The sequence below is a fragment of the Pistacia vera genome, unplaced genomic scaffold, assembly GCF_008641045.1.
Source record: "Pistacia vera cultivar Batoury unplaced genomic scaffold, PisVer_v2 Contig129, whole genome shotgun sequence".
Taxonomy (NCBI): domain Eukaryota; kingdom Viridiplantae; phylum Streptophyta; class Magnoliopsida; order Sapindales; family Anacardiaceae; genus Pistacia; species Pistacia vera.
Genome location: NW_022195346.1, coordinates 1,952,660 through 1,967,472, shown reverse-complemented (window position 1 = coordinate 1,967,472; position 14,813 = coordinate 1,952,660). Strand labels below are relative to the sequence as shown.

At 35.3% G+C, this 14,813-nt stretch overlaps 3 pseudogenes; all 3 read right to left on the bottom strand.

The window, feature by feature from the left end:
- Positions 1 to 2,054: 2,054 nt before the first annotated feature.
- LOC116121890 lies at positions 2,055 to 3,920 on the bottom strand (annotated as a pseudogene).
- A 2,551-nt stretch (positions 3,921 to 6,471) lies between these two features.
- LOC116121822 lies at positions 6,472 to 7,793 on the bottom strand (annotated as a pseudogene).
- Positions 7,794 to 8,953: 1,160 nt separating this feature from the next.
- Positions 8,954 to 11,070, bottom strand: LOC116121821 (annotated as a pseudogene).
- Positions 11,071 to 14,813: the final 3,743 nt, after the last annotated feature.

Genomic DNA, 14,813 nt, shown 5'->3' with positions numbered 1-14,813 from the left:
AAATAACAGTCAATCAACAAGAGACGCAAGCAATTTTACGTGGAAAAACCTCTTTAATGTGAAGAGATTAAAAAAACAACGGGATCAAATGATCCACTTAAATCCATATAATAAAAAAGTGTTTACAATAACCACAAATGACCAATAATATTCCATACTAAATTTAGAACTTTATCACAACTCTAACAAAGTAAAATACACAAAAGAGTTACGAAAAGATAAAAGTAAAATCATCAGCAAAGCACCCGAAATGCAGGTTGTATAACTCCAAACTCAGTTGTTAAAATGAAAAACCAACCATCCAGATTAAAGAGCCAAACATCCTCTGCGTTTTAACCAAAAATCAGATTGATCGGACAAGAGATGACCTTATGATCATTAGGTTAAAGAAGGATAGACAGATTAAAAGTTGTGCAACTCAACTCTTTGATTTGGCTATCTTTCTAAAGGCAAAACTCCATAAAAAGATGGCTATCATAAAACTGACCATTAGATATAAAGATCTTGTCATCACTAACAACTCTTTGAAATTTGAACAAAAGCAGAGCAAGATTCACCGTTGGATTGTCACTGGAATTACCTAGTGTGACTGTCTCTCTCTCACTTCTGTTGATTTTTGTTGCTGTGAACAGTACCTACATTTTTCCACTATTCACCCACTCAAAAAAAAAAAAAAACAAAGTTGCTACCTTTTATTTTCTTTTTTTCTCTTTCTTTTACGTTTGGCTTTAGGATTTTAGGTCATCCTCCACATGAGCGAAACCCAAGCCCAACATCTCTTCCTCTCACCTACGCGCCATTGACAACCTCTCACTTCATGCCATTGACAATCTAATCTCCCAACTCTTTCTTTCTCTCATCTCACGACTCACGTCATTAAGATCCCTTAGTTTCTCTTGTGTATTTTCTCTACAATCTTGATATGCCAAAAAAAAGTAATAATGATAGAGAATTTTGGTGGATTTTGAGGGACCGAAGAGGTGATGATCTAACAATTATATATATACATACATACACATCCTCCCTTTACGAAATAGCTCATAATTCGTGTGATTGTTAAGTGAGTTTGTGTTTGCTTGATTGCTTCTGAGAAGGGACATGTTTAGTTGATGGTTTAAAGGGAATTTTAATATGTTTCATCTTCCAGATTTGGTCGCACTGATGATTATTGATTTGCTTTTTGTATGGAATAAGAACTTTTCTTTCAATTTCTCTCTTTTTTTTTTTTTTTTCTATTTAACTCTGTTTTTTCTTTTGAATCGATTTAAGTTCTGGAGATTAGGGAACAGTAAGAATTAAAGATAGTTCTAAAAGATTTTATTGGGATATGTATTAAGGAATGGGATGATTTAGATCATTGGCGAACAAATAGCATCGCTCACGGCTTCATTTTCCAAATCACTGTTAGGTAAGTTTTATACCATTATTTCATGTATCAAACTAAAATCCATATTGTTTCACCTGGGACTCAAATGTAAAACACATATTCATATTCCAATATTCATTTACAATACAATCAATTTCAGATTAAAAACTCCATGGAATATATGCGGAAATAAATGACAAACCTCCAGCCATAGCAATTACTTCTTTGATCTTCTTGCTCCTTTATGAATTACAGGATCTTCCACTTGACTGCAAATTTGGGTGATGGTTTGGGAATCAAAAATGCATCGAATGGGGACCTGTTAACTTCTCTCTCTTATATGCAGTTGTCTTTCCATCAAAGACAACTGCCCAAGAGACACAACCGTATGACCACATCAACAGGGACCAAAATGTAATTAAAGAGAAGTGCAGGACCATATTGTAAAAGTCTAACATCAAATTCACAATAATTAACACCATCAAAATCAACTCAATGACCCGCAAAGATCAATAACACGAGGTGCTTTAAAGACTTAAATCTGCTATTTTGCGGAACTTCATAACCTAGCAGTCGTATGTAGAACATATGACTTCGCATTCGGAAAATCTGGATTTCACTACTAAACCCTAAAACTCCTTCAGCATCCTCTATTTTCTTCCTACGACAGCAGCCAACATAAGGAGATTTAGATCGCAGGCAATTTTGATAAAAGATTATTATCAGGAGTCTCAGGAAGAATAAATTCCACAATGATTACTTTGCCAGAGTTTGGAAGAGCTTCCCAACAATTCTTCAGGATTTTCAAGCACTGTTCATCGCTCCAGTCATGTAGTATCCACTGCACATTATGAAGTAAAAAAAATGAAGGAAGGTTTTTAAGTACATAATACGAAGAGAAAAGAAGATATTCACTATGAAGTCTGAGGCGCTCTATACATATTATGAGATTGACTTCATTTTCGTTAAAGATCGAATTGATCAAACAACTCTATAATGATATTAACCAATCAAAATATACCAGAAATGGAGGAGCTAATTACCTTCATAAAAATGGCATCCCCTCCTTTCGGAACACTCAGAAATATATCTCCTCTCAAATGCTATACACTTGCATCACCACAAGCCTTTCGGTCAAGTCATAGACTAATAACATCAATTTATCTACGTTAATGAATTTATGGCGGCATCGATCACATATTTAATTATTGTCATGGTCTCTTACCTGGATATGAAGGGGCGTCAGCTATAACATGAGACAAATCAAAATTAATACCTTTAATGTGAGGATACTTGGAAGTGATAATACCAAGATAAATACCATTTCCACCACGCCCACATCAACTAATGATTTCAAGCCTTCAAATCATTTGTAAATATCAATAACTTTCTTCGTGATCAAGGTGGTGCGGCTGGACATTCCCTCGTTGAATGTCCGACCAAGCCGCTGATCACTCCCATACTGATCGAATGATTTCATCCCATGTGCCCCGTTAAAAGGGTTCCACCTTCTAGTATAGCATTGTTTAAATGATACCTGATAACCAGTATCTATAATATAAGTTGTCTGATAGAACAAATAGTAGATAGATAGAATAAAACGTGTATAATTCATTTTGATAATTCAATTATTATGATTATTCCAACTTCAGTTTTCAGCAACTTTTCAAATTTAATAATTTATCTTTTAATTTTGAGCCTAAAGATAAAGAATTGATACAAAAAGAACATAAATGGGGCGATACAATTTTTAGAGTTATGTGATATGTGTGACTAACAATTAGTTATATAAAATATATAGAGTTGATACTATTACATATTATAAGGATGGTTGTCTGAGTTTATAAGCTAGTTAAACTAGATTATTAGCTTATAAGCTTAAAAACTAAGCTGACATATTTGTTTATAATTTTTTTGTTAAATGTGTTAACTACTTATCAATCAATTATAAGTATTTTAACCAAACTTAAAATTTCAAATGCTTATAAACTCAAATTAACTTATAAGTACTAACTATTTATAAACTAATTTTCATAAACTGATCGAGTCAAACAGGCTCTAAGTAGTGAGGGGCATTGTGATTTGTGGTTATCGATCTACTGTATAAAGTTGGTTGATATTACACGCATTATGTTCCAGATAAAGATCATTAGTTGATATCAATTGATCACAAGGCGGGACAGTTGATTCAAAGTATAATATAGACAATAACAAAGGACCAACAGACCCTCCATCTCGATTCTGAACAAGGAACTTGCAAATAGTCAGCAACGTACCCCCTCCCAACTTGACTATTCTCTCCAGTTTTAACACGATAGTTGAGTATATCATAGCTCACCAGGATCCGTAGCATCCGGTCAAGCATGACAGGTGCGTCGAGGTTCTTGGTGGGGAGTCTACTTGCAATCTCCTAAGGTGAGAGGAAAATGCCGCCGTCACTAGAGGCGAAGATGATGTCTATGATGTTCAGCTCGATGGCTGATTTCAGGACCATTAGATAAACGGCAGCATTTGCTAGCCTGATGGCTTCTTCTTCTTCTTCTTGTTGCGACATGTCAGGTGTGGTTTACAAATTACAGGTGTTCGCTACTTATCCACTTACAGTGGGTATTTTATCAAGGGTATTAAAAAAATAAAAATTCATAGCTCTTCTTAATTTTAACCCAACATGTCAAATCGGGGTTTGTATTGTTGCAGTCAGGTACTCAGACTAATCTGACCGGCCAGAAATACATTGTTAGGGCATCTCCAATCCACGCCGAAATGGTGCAAAAAATACCAAATTGGCGTGGGTTGGCACTCCAATCCACACTAAACAGCGCACTATTTTGGTGCAGTGTTGCACCAAGTGTTGCACCAAATTTGGTGCAGCACTGTAGCACTGCGCGAAAATGGCGTGGTACTGTAACAAAAAAAAAATATTTTTTTTTTAATTTTGGTTTTTTTGTTTTTTTTTAATTTTGTTAAGTTAATTTGAGTATTAAATTTTACACCAAAAATCACACCAAATTTGAGTATTTGTATTTAATTTAATTTGATTATTATTTATAATAATGATATAATTTAAAAAATGATGAAAAATTAAAAATATAACTTTATTCAATGCAAATATTAAACTACAATAACTCAAAATAAAAATTAACACTAATTTAAAAACACTAAAATTAAAAGAAAATACAACATAAACTAAAATAACAATTTAGTATTCCGGTAGATTAGTTTCGAATCCAGTAAGATCATCAAAATATTGAAAAAAACTTGAATAGACAACACATCTTTTTTTTTTTTTTTTTGTATCATTTTATATTAGATGTAATGTTTTTCTATATTAAATGTAATGTTTATTTGATTAAATAAATGCTTAATTCTATTAAATTAGTATAATTTTTAAAATAATTATTATTTAATAAAAATATCATTCCTAATATTTAATTAATATATACAAAAATAATGAGTGAAATAGATTAATTGTTGATTATTACAATAAAAGAAAAAAAGAATATTCTAAAGAATATTTTTTTTAGTGCAATATTTGGTGTTGTGGGTTGGAGATAAAATAGTATTTTGTATCAAATTTTGCACCAATTTGGTATAATTTTGCACCAAATTAGTGTAATGGATTGGAAATGGTCTTAGTCGATAGCTTTTCGTATGAATGTGCCTACAGTTCAGTACTTGCGTCACTCAACTCCCCAGCTCATCAAAATCTGTAAATCTTTCCCCAACTTACAAAAAATCTGTTAACACGCTACTATAGTCAAATTTATCCTCTCTACGTACATTGTGTTCTTCTAAATGGGCGACGTCTAACATTTCCCGCCCCACCCTCAAGGTTTGGCGAAATGACGATCTCTCCTTCTTCCTCAAATCTTTGAATTTTTTTTATTTTTTTTAATCTGTTTAATGTGAAAGAAATTTAAGTGTTCTTAAGAAAATTCGCAACAATCAGAAAGATTCGATTGACCTTTGTAAGATTGAATCAAGTGGGTGCATGATTAACGATGAACCAGCAAATGGAAATGGAAATGAACAAGAAATACATGGGCTGAAAAAAATTTGTAGGAGTTTTCAAGAGGTACGGCGGGTAAATGCCCAAGCCTACGTTTTTCACTATTTTATTGTTTAGTGTTCTCTTTACACTTAGGACAATTACAAAGATAGAAAGGGAGAAATGGGTTCACAAGTCACAACGAGGTGCACTTTCGGGGTACTCTTTTACTTTTTCTCTCTAAGCTGACTTATATCTTGGGTGAATGTGTTTTGCTGAATGAATCCTCCCTTTGAAATGGAAATGGTTTCCCTTTTTATATTTTCGTTGACCATGGTTGAGAGTTGGTAATTAATAGAGTCCCTTTTAATCTGGATTTGTGTCAGGTGTATCATGCGTAGGGCAATCAAACACTGTACTTGGATCAGTCAATCTGGATGGAGAAGTTTGTGGTTAGAATGATGCCACATGGGTGGATCCTGGCTGTTGGATTTGAGAGTAGTCGGTGGACAGATGGCATGCATCCAAGGGCTAAGAGATTCACCGCACACGGCACAACATTAAGTTTGGTATATTGACTTAAATTGCAGAAAATTTAAACTCTTGGAGCTGGGGACATAATAGAGTCAACTGCTATCACTTACGCCAGATCCCCTAATTCCAACTTACGACATACGGAGTATATAGTTTTACAAAAACTCTTTCGACTGTATTTTTACAATATAACAAAACATTGTTTCTAATTAATTCTCATGTTTAATTTCATATATAATTATAACACAAAAACAAAACAAAAAATTATATCTGAACATGAGATAGACTGAAGAGCATTGCGACTTTTATCAATCTATTTTGTCAATGAATTTTATTAAATGTGCCACGAAATAGTTTGCCTTTTTTATTGCTTAACAAAGGAGACACGTACATATAGATAATGGTAATTAATATTATATTTATTGAAAAACACACACTCACAGACACAGGGATTAATCTCTTATTTTTATTACTTAACAATGAACTCCCTGGAATTCAAACCTTTATTATTACTGGTCACTAACATGAGCCAGAAAAAGAGATAACACTTTGTTTTCATTATTGAGAAGGCTTCAGAATGTGCTCATTTACGGAACTCCAAAACCGAGCTATTGTATACAGGGCATATGACTTCACACTTGGAAAATCCGGATTTCAGAGCTAATGCCTCAAACTCTTTTAAGTGTCCTCTCTCTTCCTCCGGGGTGCACAACCATCATTAACAGATCTAGCTCGCACGCAATGTTTGATGAAACAGAATTTTCAGGAATCTCAGGAACAATCAATTCTGTAATGATTACTTTCCCAGACTTCGGAAGAGCTTCAAAACACTTTTTGAGAATTTTCACGCAATCTTCATCACCCCAATCATGTAGAACCGTCTGCATTTAAGTTTCACATATATATATATAAACAAATTTAAAACAACTACACACTCGCGTATATGTGAAGAATAAACTATTTACGCACGTACCTTCAAGAAAATGGCGTCGCCTTTCGGAACTTTTTTGAACATATCTCCACCAACATGCTCAACACCTACATCCATCACCAAAAACATCATATTATCATCTGATAAGCAAATAAATAAAGCTTTTGAGTCGTTCCATCTTAGTTGATCTAGCAATGATAAGATGAAAAATTTGAAGGTAGTTACATTTGATATCAATTCAACATTTTTCATCATTGATGAATCAACAAAGATGATTACTTCACTAGAAAGTTAAAAAATAACTTACGTAGCAATATCCTGACCCATAAATAAATATAAGAAATGCAGTTATATAAGTAGGATTACGAAGATATATACCTGTTATTGGAGGTGCATGAGCTACGACATGAGGCAAATCAAAATTAATGCCTTTAATGTGAGGATACTTAGAAGTGATGGTACCAAGATTAGCTCCAATTCCACCACCCACATCTACTAACACTTTGAGGCCTTCATTTTGAAATCCTTTGTAAACATCAACCATCTTCTTCATTATCAAGGTTGTGTTGTCTGACATTGCTTTGTTGAATAACTGGCCATGGTTTGGGTCCTTTTCTATATATTCAAATGCAGATCTCAGTCCATATGCCCTCCTGAAGGGGGTTAATTCCACCTTCTAGTATACTATCACTTAGGTGATGCCTGACAACAAATTAAATTGCAGAAAATTTAACTCAACTCTCAAACAAAACGTACAATAATTAAATTCTAGACCTCAAAAGTGAAAACTACCAGCCCTCCATGGTGACCTTGTCGTGTTGCAACTGCAACAAACTAGCAACCGACCCTCCATCTTCATTCTTAACAAAGAACTTGCAAATGGGTGCAGCAGCGTACAATCTTTCAACTTGTCCATTCTCTCCGGTTCTAACCTTGCATTTGAGTATATCATGGCTGGCCAAGAGCCACATCATCAAGACAGACTTTGTCATGCCCTTTCGGCTTCTGTAAGAGTTACACTCCTTAATATTCTTCAGCCCGCCTGGGTTTATATTTGGGCTTCAACAGTTCAAGCAAACATCTTTGACATGTCCACAAGATATTCCATCATTCACCCAACACACGTCATGCCGTATTCTCTTCCCACACTCAACTTCTTTTTTAAATTTAAAATAGTTCAATTGACTTTTTTTTCTCACTTGAGAATTCTATCCTGTAATTTCCTCTCCAGACCGTTAACTCTCTATTCCTCTCACCTACACCATTGACAACCTCTCACTTCACACCATTGACAATCTAACCTCCCAGCTCTTTTCTTTCAGTCATCTCACGTCATTAAGGTCCCTTAGTTTCTCTTGCGTACTTGCCAAAAAAGTAATAATAGAATTTTGGTGGATTTGTGAGGGACCGGAAAGGTGATGATCTAACAATTATATATCCTCTCTCTACTGAATAGCTCGTAGTTCGTGTGATTGTTAAGTGAGTTTGTGTTTGCTTATGAGAAGCGACATGTTTAGTTGATGGTTTAAAGGGAATTTTAATATGTTCTATGTTTAGTATCTTACAAGAAATAAATGTATGAAATGTAAGGTTACTACTTCATTCCCCAAGCGCATCGCCTCTAAGGTTTTATTTAATGAAACAAAACAGAATTTTTAAAATGAACACCTGGAATTCTAACATCACACACTTCACAGTGACCTTTATTGCTGATCACCAACGTGAGCCAGAAAAAGAAATACCACATGGTACTAAAGACTGGGACTTGTGTTCATCACCTAGAACGTTTGGAAATCTTATCATTTGTTGAACTTCAAAACCCATACAGCTGCTGTATACGGAGCATATGACTTCACAGCTGGAAAATCCAGATTTTATGATCAGGATAGTGGAGTTTTACATAGCCTGATTGAACACCCGGTTGAACCTTTGATCTGTTTCTAGATATTCAAATGCCTGTTGAACGGAATTCCTAAACATTAAGCAATTAAATAACTGTACTAAACCCTGGTTAAGTTATAGAATTAGTGTTGGATTAGGGCCACTGCTTGTTACAACGTTTTATTATTTTATTTCATCCAGTAAAGTAGAATTACTACAATGAACTCCAGGTTTCCTCTCTACGTACTCCAAATTATCAATAATTTAACACAATGAAAGTAGCTTCTTGATCACCAACATGAGCCACACAGAGTAATAACACATGGTACTGAAGACTGGACTTTCTGTTCAGCATTAGGAAGCTTTAAGTATCAGCTTTTGCAGAACTCCATAACCCAGCTGTTGTATGCATTACATATGACTTCACACCCAGAAAATCCAGATTTCACAGCTAATGCCTCAAACTCCTTTTGAGTCCTCTCTTTTCCTCCTAGGGTCTGAGCCAGCATTAAAAGATCTTGCTCTAACACAATATGCGATGACACAGTATTCATAGGAGTCACAGGAAGAATCGATTCCACAATGATCACTTTGCCAGAGTTTGGAAGAGCTTCACAACAATTCTTGAGAAGTTTCAAGCAATGTTCATCATTAAAGCCATGTAGTATCCACTGCGAATTTCAATGCATTATATGAAGAAAGAACAACGTGTGATGATAAACAACTAGAAAGAAATTTCCATCTTAGCAGATTAACAGAAGTACTCAAGGACAAAAGCTTACCTTCATGAAAATGGCATCCCCTTTTGGAACACTCACAAACATATCTCCACCCACATGCTTTACACCTGTACCACAACACAAACCTTTCAGTTTGTCATAGCATTTCTTCTCTGCTGAATTACATATGGTTTTTGGTGCATTAATTTACAGAACACAAACATCAAGATAATTCTTGCATTAGCATTGACAACTGGATTGTAATCAGACTGATGCCATATTGCATACCATCTCCGAATTGATGCATTTCAAAAGATCCTGTTTTATTCAAAGATGTAGACTATAGCTAAAATCAGTAGTGAGGAAATAAAATATGCAATTTGGTACCTGGATACGAAGGTGCATCAGCTAAAACATGAGGCAAATCAAAATTAATGCCTTCAATGTGAGGATACTTAGAAGTGATGATATCAAAAGTAACACCAATTCCACCGCCAACATCAACCAGCACTTTCAACCCTTCAAATCCTTTGTAAACATCAAGAACTTTCTTCATAATCAAGGTAGTGTGGTTGGACATAGCCTGATTGAACACCCGGTTGAACCTTTGATCCGTCCCCAGGTATTCAAATGTCGTCATCCCATATGCCCTGTTGAACGGGATTCCACCTTCTAGTACAACATCATTCAAGTGATACCTGATAACCAAATAAAATCAATAGCCTGCCCTGAATTCGTAACTACATATGAAATTAAAAGCCTTTCTAAATTATAATTAATCATTTGAAATTGGTCTTCAATATATAGAATTAAATAAATGAATTTTAAGAAAAATATTGTAAAACTGCTACGAAGAGTGTGTTTTGTTGTAGTCATGTAATTATTAATAATTTGTTTAATAGGAACTATCGGCACATTTTGTCGCACATAAGAGAACTAGTGGAGGTGTCAATTTTAGTAATCTAATTATTTATATGCATAAATGCTAAAGCTTCATCCAAATGTGTAACTCTAGTTGGAATTAGTGACCACTTCATCAATAAGGAGTTAGTCTATAAGAGGCGGCACACATGAGGTCATAAACACATTATTCTTGTATGATTGATATAAGAATTCGTAGCAAATACATTCATTGTACCCGGAGATGTGAGAAAATATTGCAATAAAATTGACTATGGACGTAAACCCTTTTTTTTCCCAAATACTTTCTAGATCGTTTCAGCTTTAACAATTTTGAACAACTAAATAATAATTTGAAAAAAGAATGCACCAGCTCTCATTGAAGATCTTGTCATGGTGTAACAAGAACAAAGGAGCAACAGAGCCTCCATCTTGATTTTTAACAAGGAATTTGCAAATGGGTGCGGCACCGTAGACTCTCTCAACTTCTCCGTCCTCTCCCGTTCTGACGGAGCACTTTAGTATATCGTAGCTCGCCAAGAGTCATAGCATACGGTCGAGCAAGACGGGCGCATCAGGGTTCTTGGTGACAATCCTGGTGGCGATCTCCGAAGTTGAGAGGAAGGCGCCGTCCGCAGAGGCAGAGATGATGTCTAGGAGGTTGAGCTCGAGGGCTGAGGACCATCGGAAGAATCACGGCGTGTGCTAACCTGATGGCTAGCTTGCCTACTTCTTCTTCTTCTCGAGACATGTCGTTTTAGTGATGAAAGCGGAAGGGAATTTTACGAGTGATTATCAGTGAGTGAGGCGAGCGCGAGTTTAGTGAAGGAAATTGTGTCCTCGCTGCATCCTGCAGTCCGCACCTAGAAGCCTTTAGAAAATCACAAACACACCTAAAAAGCTCAACACTCAACACTCAACATAATATCAGCTTTAATATCCATTTTCTTATTATACATCCCTCTCCTATTTTATCGTTTAGTGGATGACCTTTGGGTTGGGGGAGGATCATGTTTGTTTTTACTTTTTACTCTTCCGAACTCGCAGATACTGCTGTTATAAATTTCNATATTATTTAATTAGGTTATTCTAAAATTTTAACTTTTTCTATTTTAAATTTTTTTATATGTAAAATAATGAAACCCCCCATTATTCACAAATATTTCATTGGAGCCCATGATCCAAAACAGGTTCCAAAAATCAGTTCCGCACAAGTTCCAAACCAAGTACCCGTTTCAAGTTCTTTTTTCAGGTTCCGGTTCCGCACAGTGTCGATTCCAATAAAATGAAATCAGAACCTACTCGCATAGTGCCGGTTCCGGTTCTACCTGCTACCCGTGCTCACCCCTGGCTTGCGATACACTTTTTTAAGTAAGATTAGTAAAGGAGTAAGGTGACATCCACATCTTCTCTTCTAAATTTTTTCTTACGACATAACGTGGTAATTCATAATTAGTTAATTACAATTTATCAGTTGAGATCATTACAAACTGATTAATTATAATCCATCACATCGAAATTATAAAAAGAAATTTGAAAGAAGTTGTAGATATAGCATTTTCCTTCGTAAAATCCTATTCTTAATATATTTTAGGATAATATTCTAATAATATGTTTGGTACATTATTAGAAAACATTTTCTGAAAAAATTTAGATTATATTTGTTAATTTAATTAAGCACCCTCTATAATAAAAGTTTATAAATTAAATGATGTCAAACTTAGTTTGCATATAACTTTAAGAATAATACTATGTGCACTAACCAATTTATACTAATCTAAGTATTAACTTTGAAAACTTGAAATTTCCCCCAAAAACTAAACAAAAAATTTAATTTTCAATATTAATACTTGCATTAGTACAATTGATTAGTACACATAGCATTACTCTAACTTTAATATCTTCTCACTAAGTTTAATATGGGCTTAATGTATCTCAAAAATATGTTGGGCATCAATTTCTAAAGGCCTTAAAAACTGGACCGATCACTGTAATGATACAACCACTCCCTTTAAGTATGAGCTCCCCGATTATTAAGGATTTTTGGGTCATTTGTCTAATTTTATTTATACCATAGTTTTATTAATTATCAATTGCGTTATTGCATTTATTTATCAAAACTACCATCTCTATAATCCCAAGAGATTGACATGACGATTAAGAAGATTTGCTCACTTCAATTCATTAAAGGCTTATAGGACGTTTAATAAACTCCGAAGATTAGTCAAAATGTATGCAAACTGACCCAGTGAACCAAAAAAAAAAAAAAAGGAAAAGACTATCATCTCCATTACTCTATGTCTGGTAGAAAATGGGCAAACGTAGCACCTATTTGGGGTCGTTATTAGATAATTGGGATAATATTTTTTAAATTGAGTAGATGACGATGTTTGGTTGGTTTGTAAAAAATTATTTTCGGAATATTTTGTGACAAACAGTAGAATTTGGGGGGTATGTTGTCAAGAATCTTACCACCGAGTTTTTTTTTTTTTTTTTTTTTTTTTTTTTTTTTTTTTTTTTTTTTTTTTTTGGGGGGGGTGGGTGGTTGGTGTATTAAAACTTATCATTGGTAATAAAATTTTGTTTCATGTTGCCCTTAAACAGTTGAGCATTTGGTCCAAATTAGCCTTATCTTTGTTAACATTTACAAAACACCCAATTCACTCATGGAGACACTTTTGTCCTCGCTTTTTAAATTTTTCGAACAACAATGCCCTTTGTATTGTCACTATATCCAGAACTAGCCACCCCCACCAGCACCATCGATTGCCGCAGAGGTTGCCAAAAGTGGCCATAATAGCGTATGACAAGTTATGCGTCGATGAGGCTTTTCCAACCATAGATCACAGATCCATGGTCAGAAGAGGCCAGATCTGGTTGTTTCAGGGCCAAAGATGTAGCATGAAACGGCCAGACTGCGTGAAAATGTTGGGGTTAAAAAAATTATTCAAAAATAATAATAAACAGTACGATTATATTAATATTAAAAAAGAGGGTAATTTAGTAAGTATAACATATCAACCTATATCCTCCAATTAACAATATTATAATCAATTTATTCGAACCAACAAAAACATTTTAAATATTCTCAATAATCTTCAAAAAGTTGATTCTTTTAGTCGTGTTGATGCGTGATTTTTACACCAACAAAACGCATGTGTGAAATGCTGAGCTGACCCAGAAGACACACGTGAATGTGAAGGATAATGAGATAGTAAATGCAATGGGGACAGTTTTTAAAGTGGTTCGGATGCTAAGGTAGCGAGTCCTACGTCCACTGATGCTTATAGTGATGGTAAGGGTCAAGTCGCTTTTAGCTGACTGACTTTACAATAATATTACAATGTATCAAATGCTAAGAATTCTAAGGAAAGAGAGAATAATTAATCAAGTGTAAAAATGTGCCAATCCCCTTTAATGAGAGAGGACCTCCCAATTTATAGTGGGATACATTGAGACAATGATCACTAAATATGTAAGTTGGTGGGGTGATCCGTGCAAATCCTTCTTTATGTCACATTGCCCACCTTCCAGAGTGATTTGCGCGATTTAGAGCAGGGATTGGACACGTAGGAGCACCACAACTCCTGGCTGGCCTGATGCGCACCCACTATCCTAACGGAAGCAGGCGATGGTTGTTCCAATGATCTGACTTTTGTGGGCTGAATGGACCTGACGTCAGCCCTTATATTTTTTAGGCATAACAGAAGTCCCCTAGTTTTTAAGGTTTGAGGATTGAACCTTGGAAACTATAAGTCATGCAGTAGCGGGATGATTTCTGGAAATTCTGGCCTGTTTGAAAGTAGGTCAAGATGGCACTTTTATGAACGCGACCTCGCATGTTCATTATTTGCAGAGGATGAGCGACCTGATTTCGTTTGACGTCACCTGTTGTTCTGGTGATAGGGATGCATTTAATGAAGCAATCCCTGTGCTGACAGGTGTGTCTTGTGCGTGATAAGTGCCAGCCAATCGCATTAAATGCGTTGTATGCTGAAACAGTGCATTTTATCAGAACATTAAATGCGTTATACGTTGGAACGACGCCCCTTATCAGAGCATTAAATGTGGATTTGAGACGCAATTAATGCTCTGAGAGATGTATGGCCGTCATTTGAGCTTTTCAACTAGAAAGATGAAAGTTTGACTTTATCCAGTCGTTTCGTTCACCCTTCCCCGCTGATGAGCGACACGTGGCCGAGATCAACGGTAAGAAACCTTTGTCGCCCAAACATCGTTTCGATTCTGGGAAATCCAAACGCCGATTCACACGCTATAAAAACCTCAAATTGTTCTCAGGCAATGTCACCAGAGCCTTTTTCACAGAGAGCAAAAGATTTTCGTAAACCCAGAACCTTTGTCTTCCAAACCTGCATTTTTCCAGCATTTGAAGCAGAAACTGTTGTCATACTCTGAGAGGTAAGAACTTCTCTATTGTTACTTCATTATTTTCATGGGTTAATGGCGTCAGTCTTCCGGTAACCCATCGGAGAT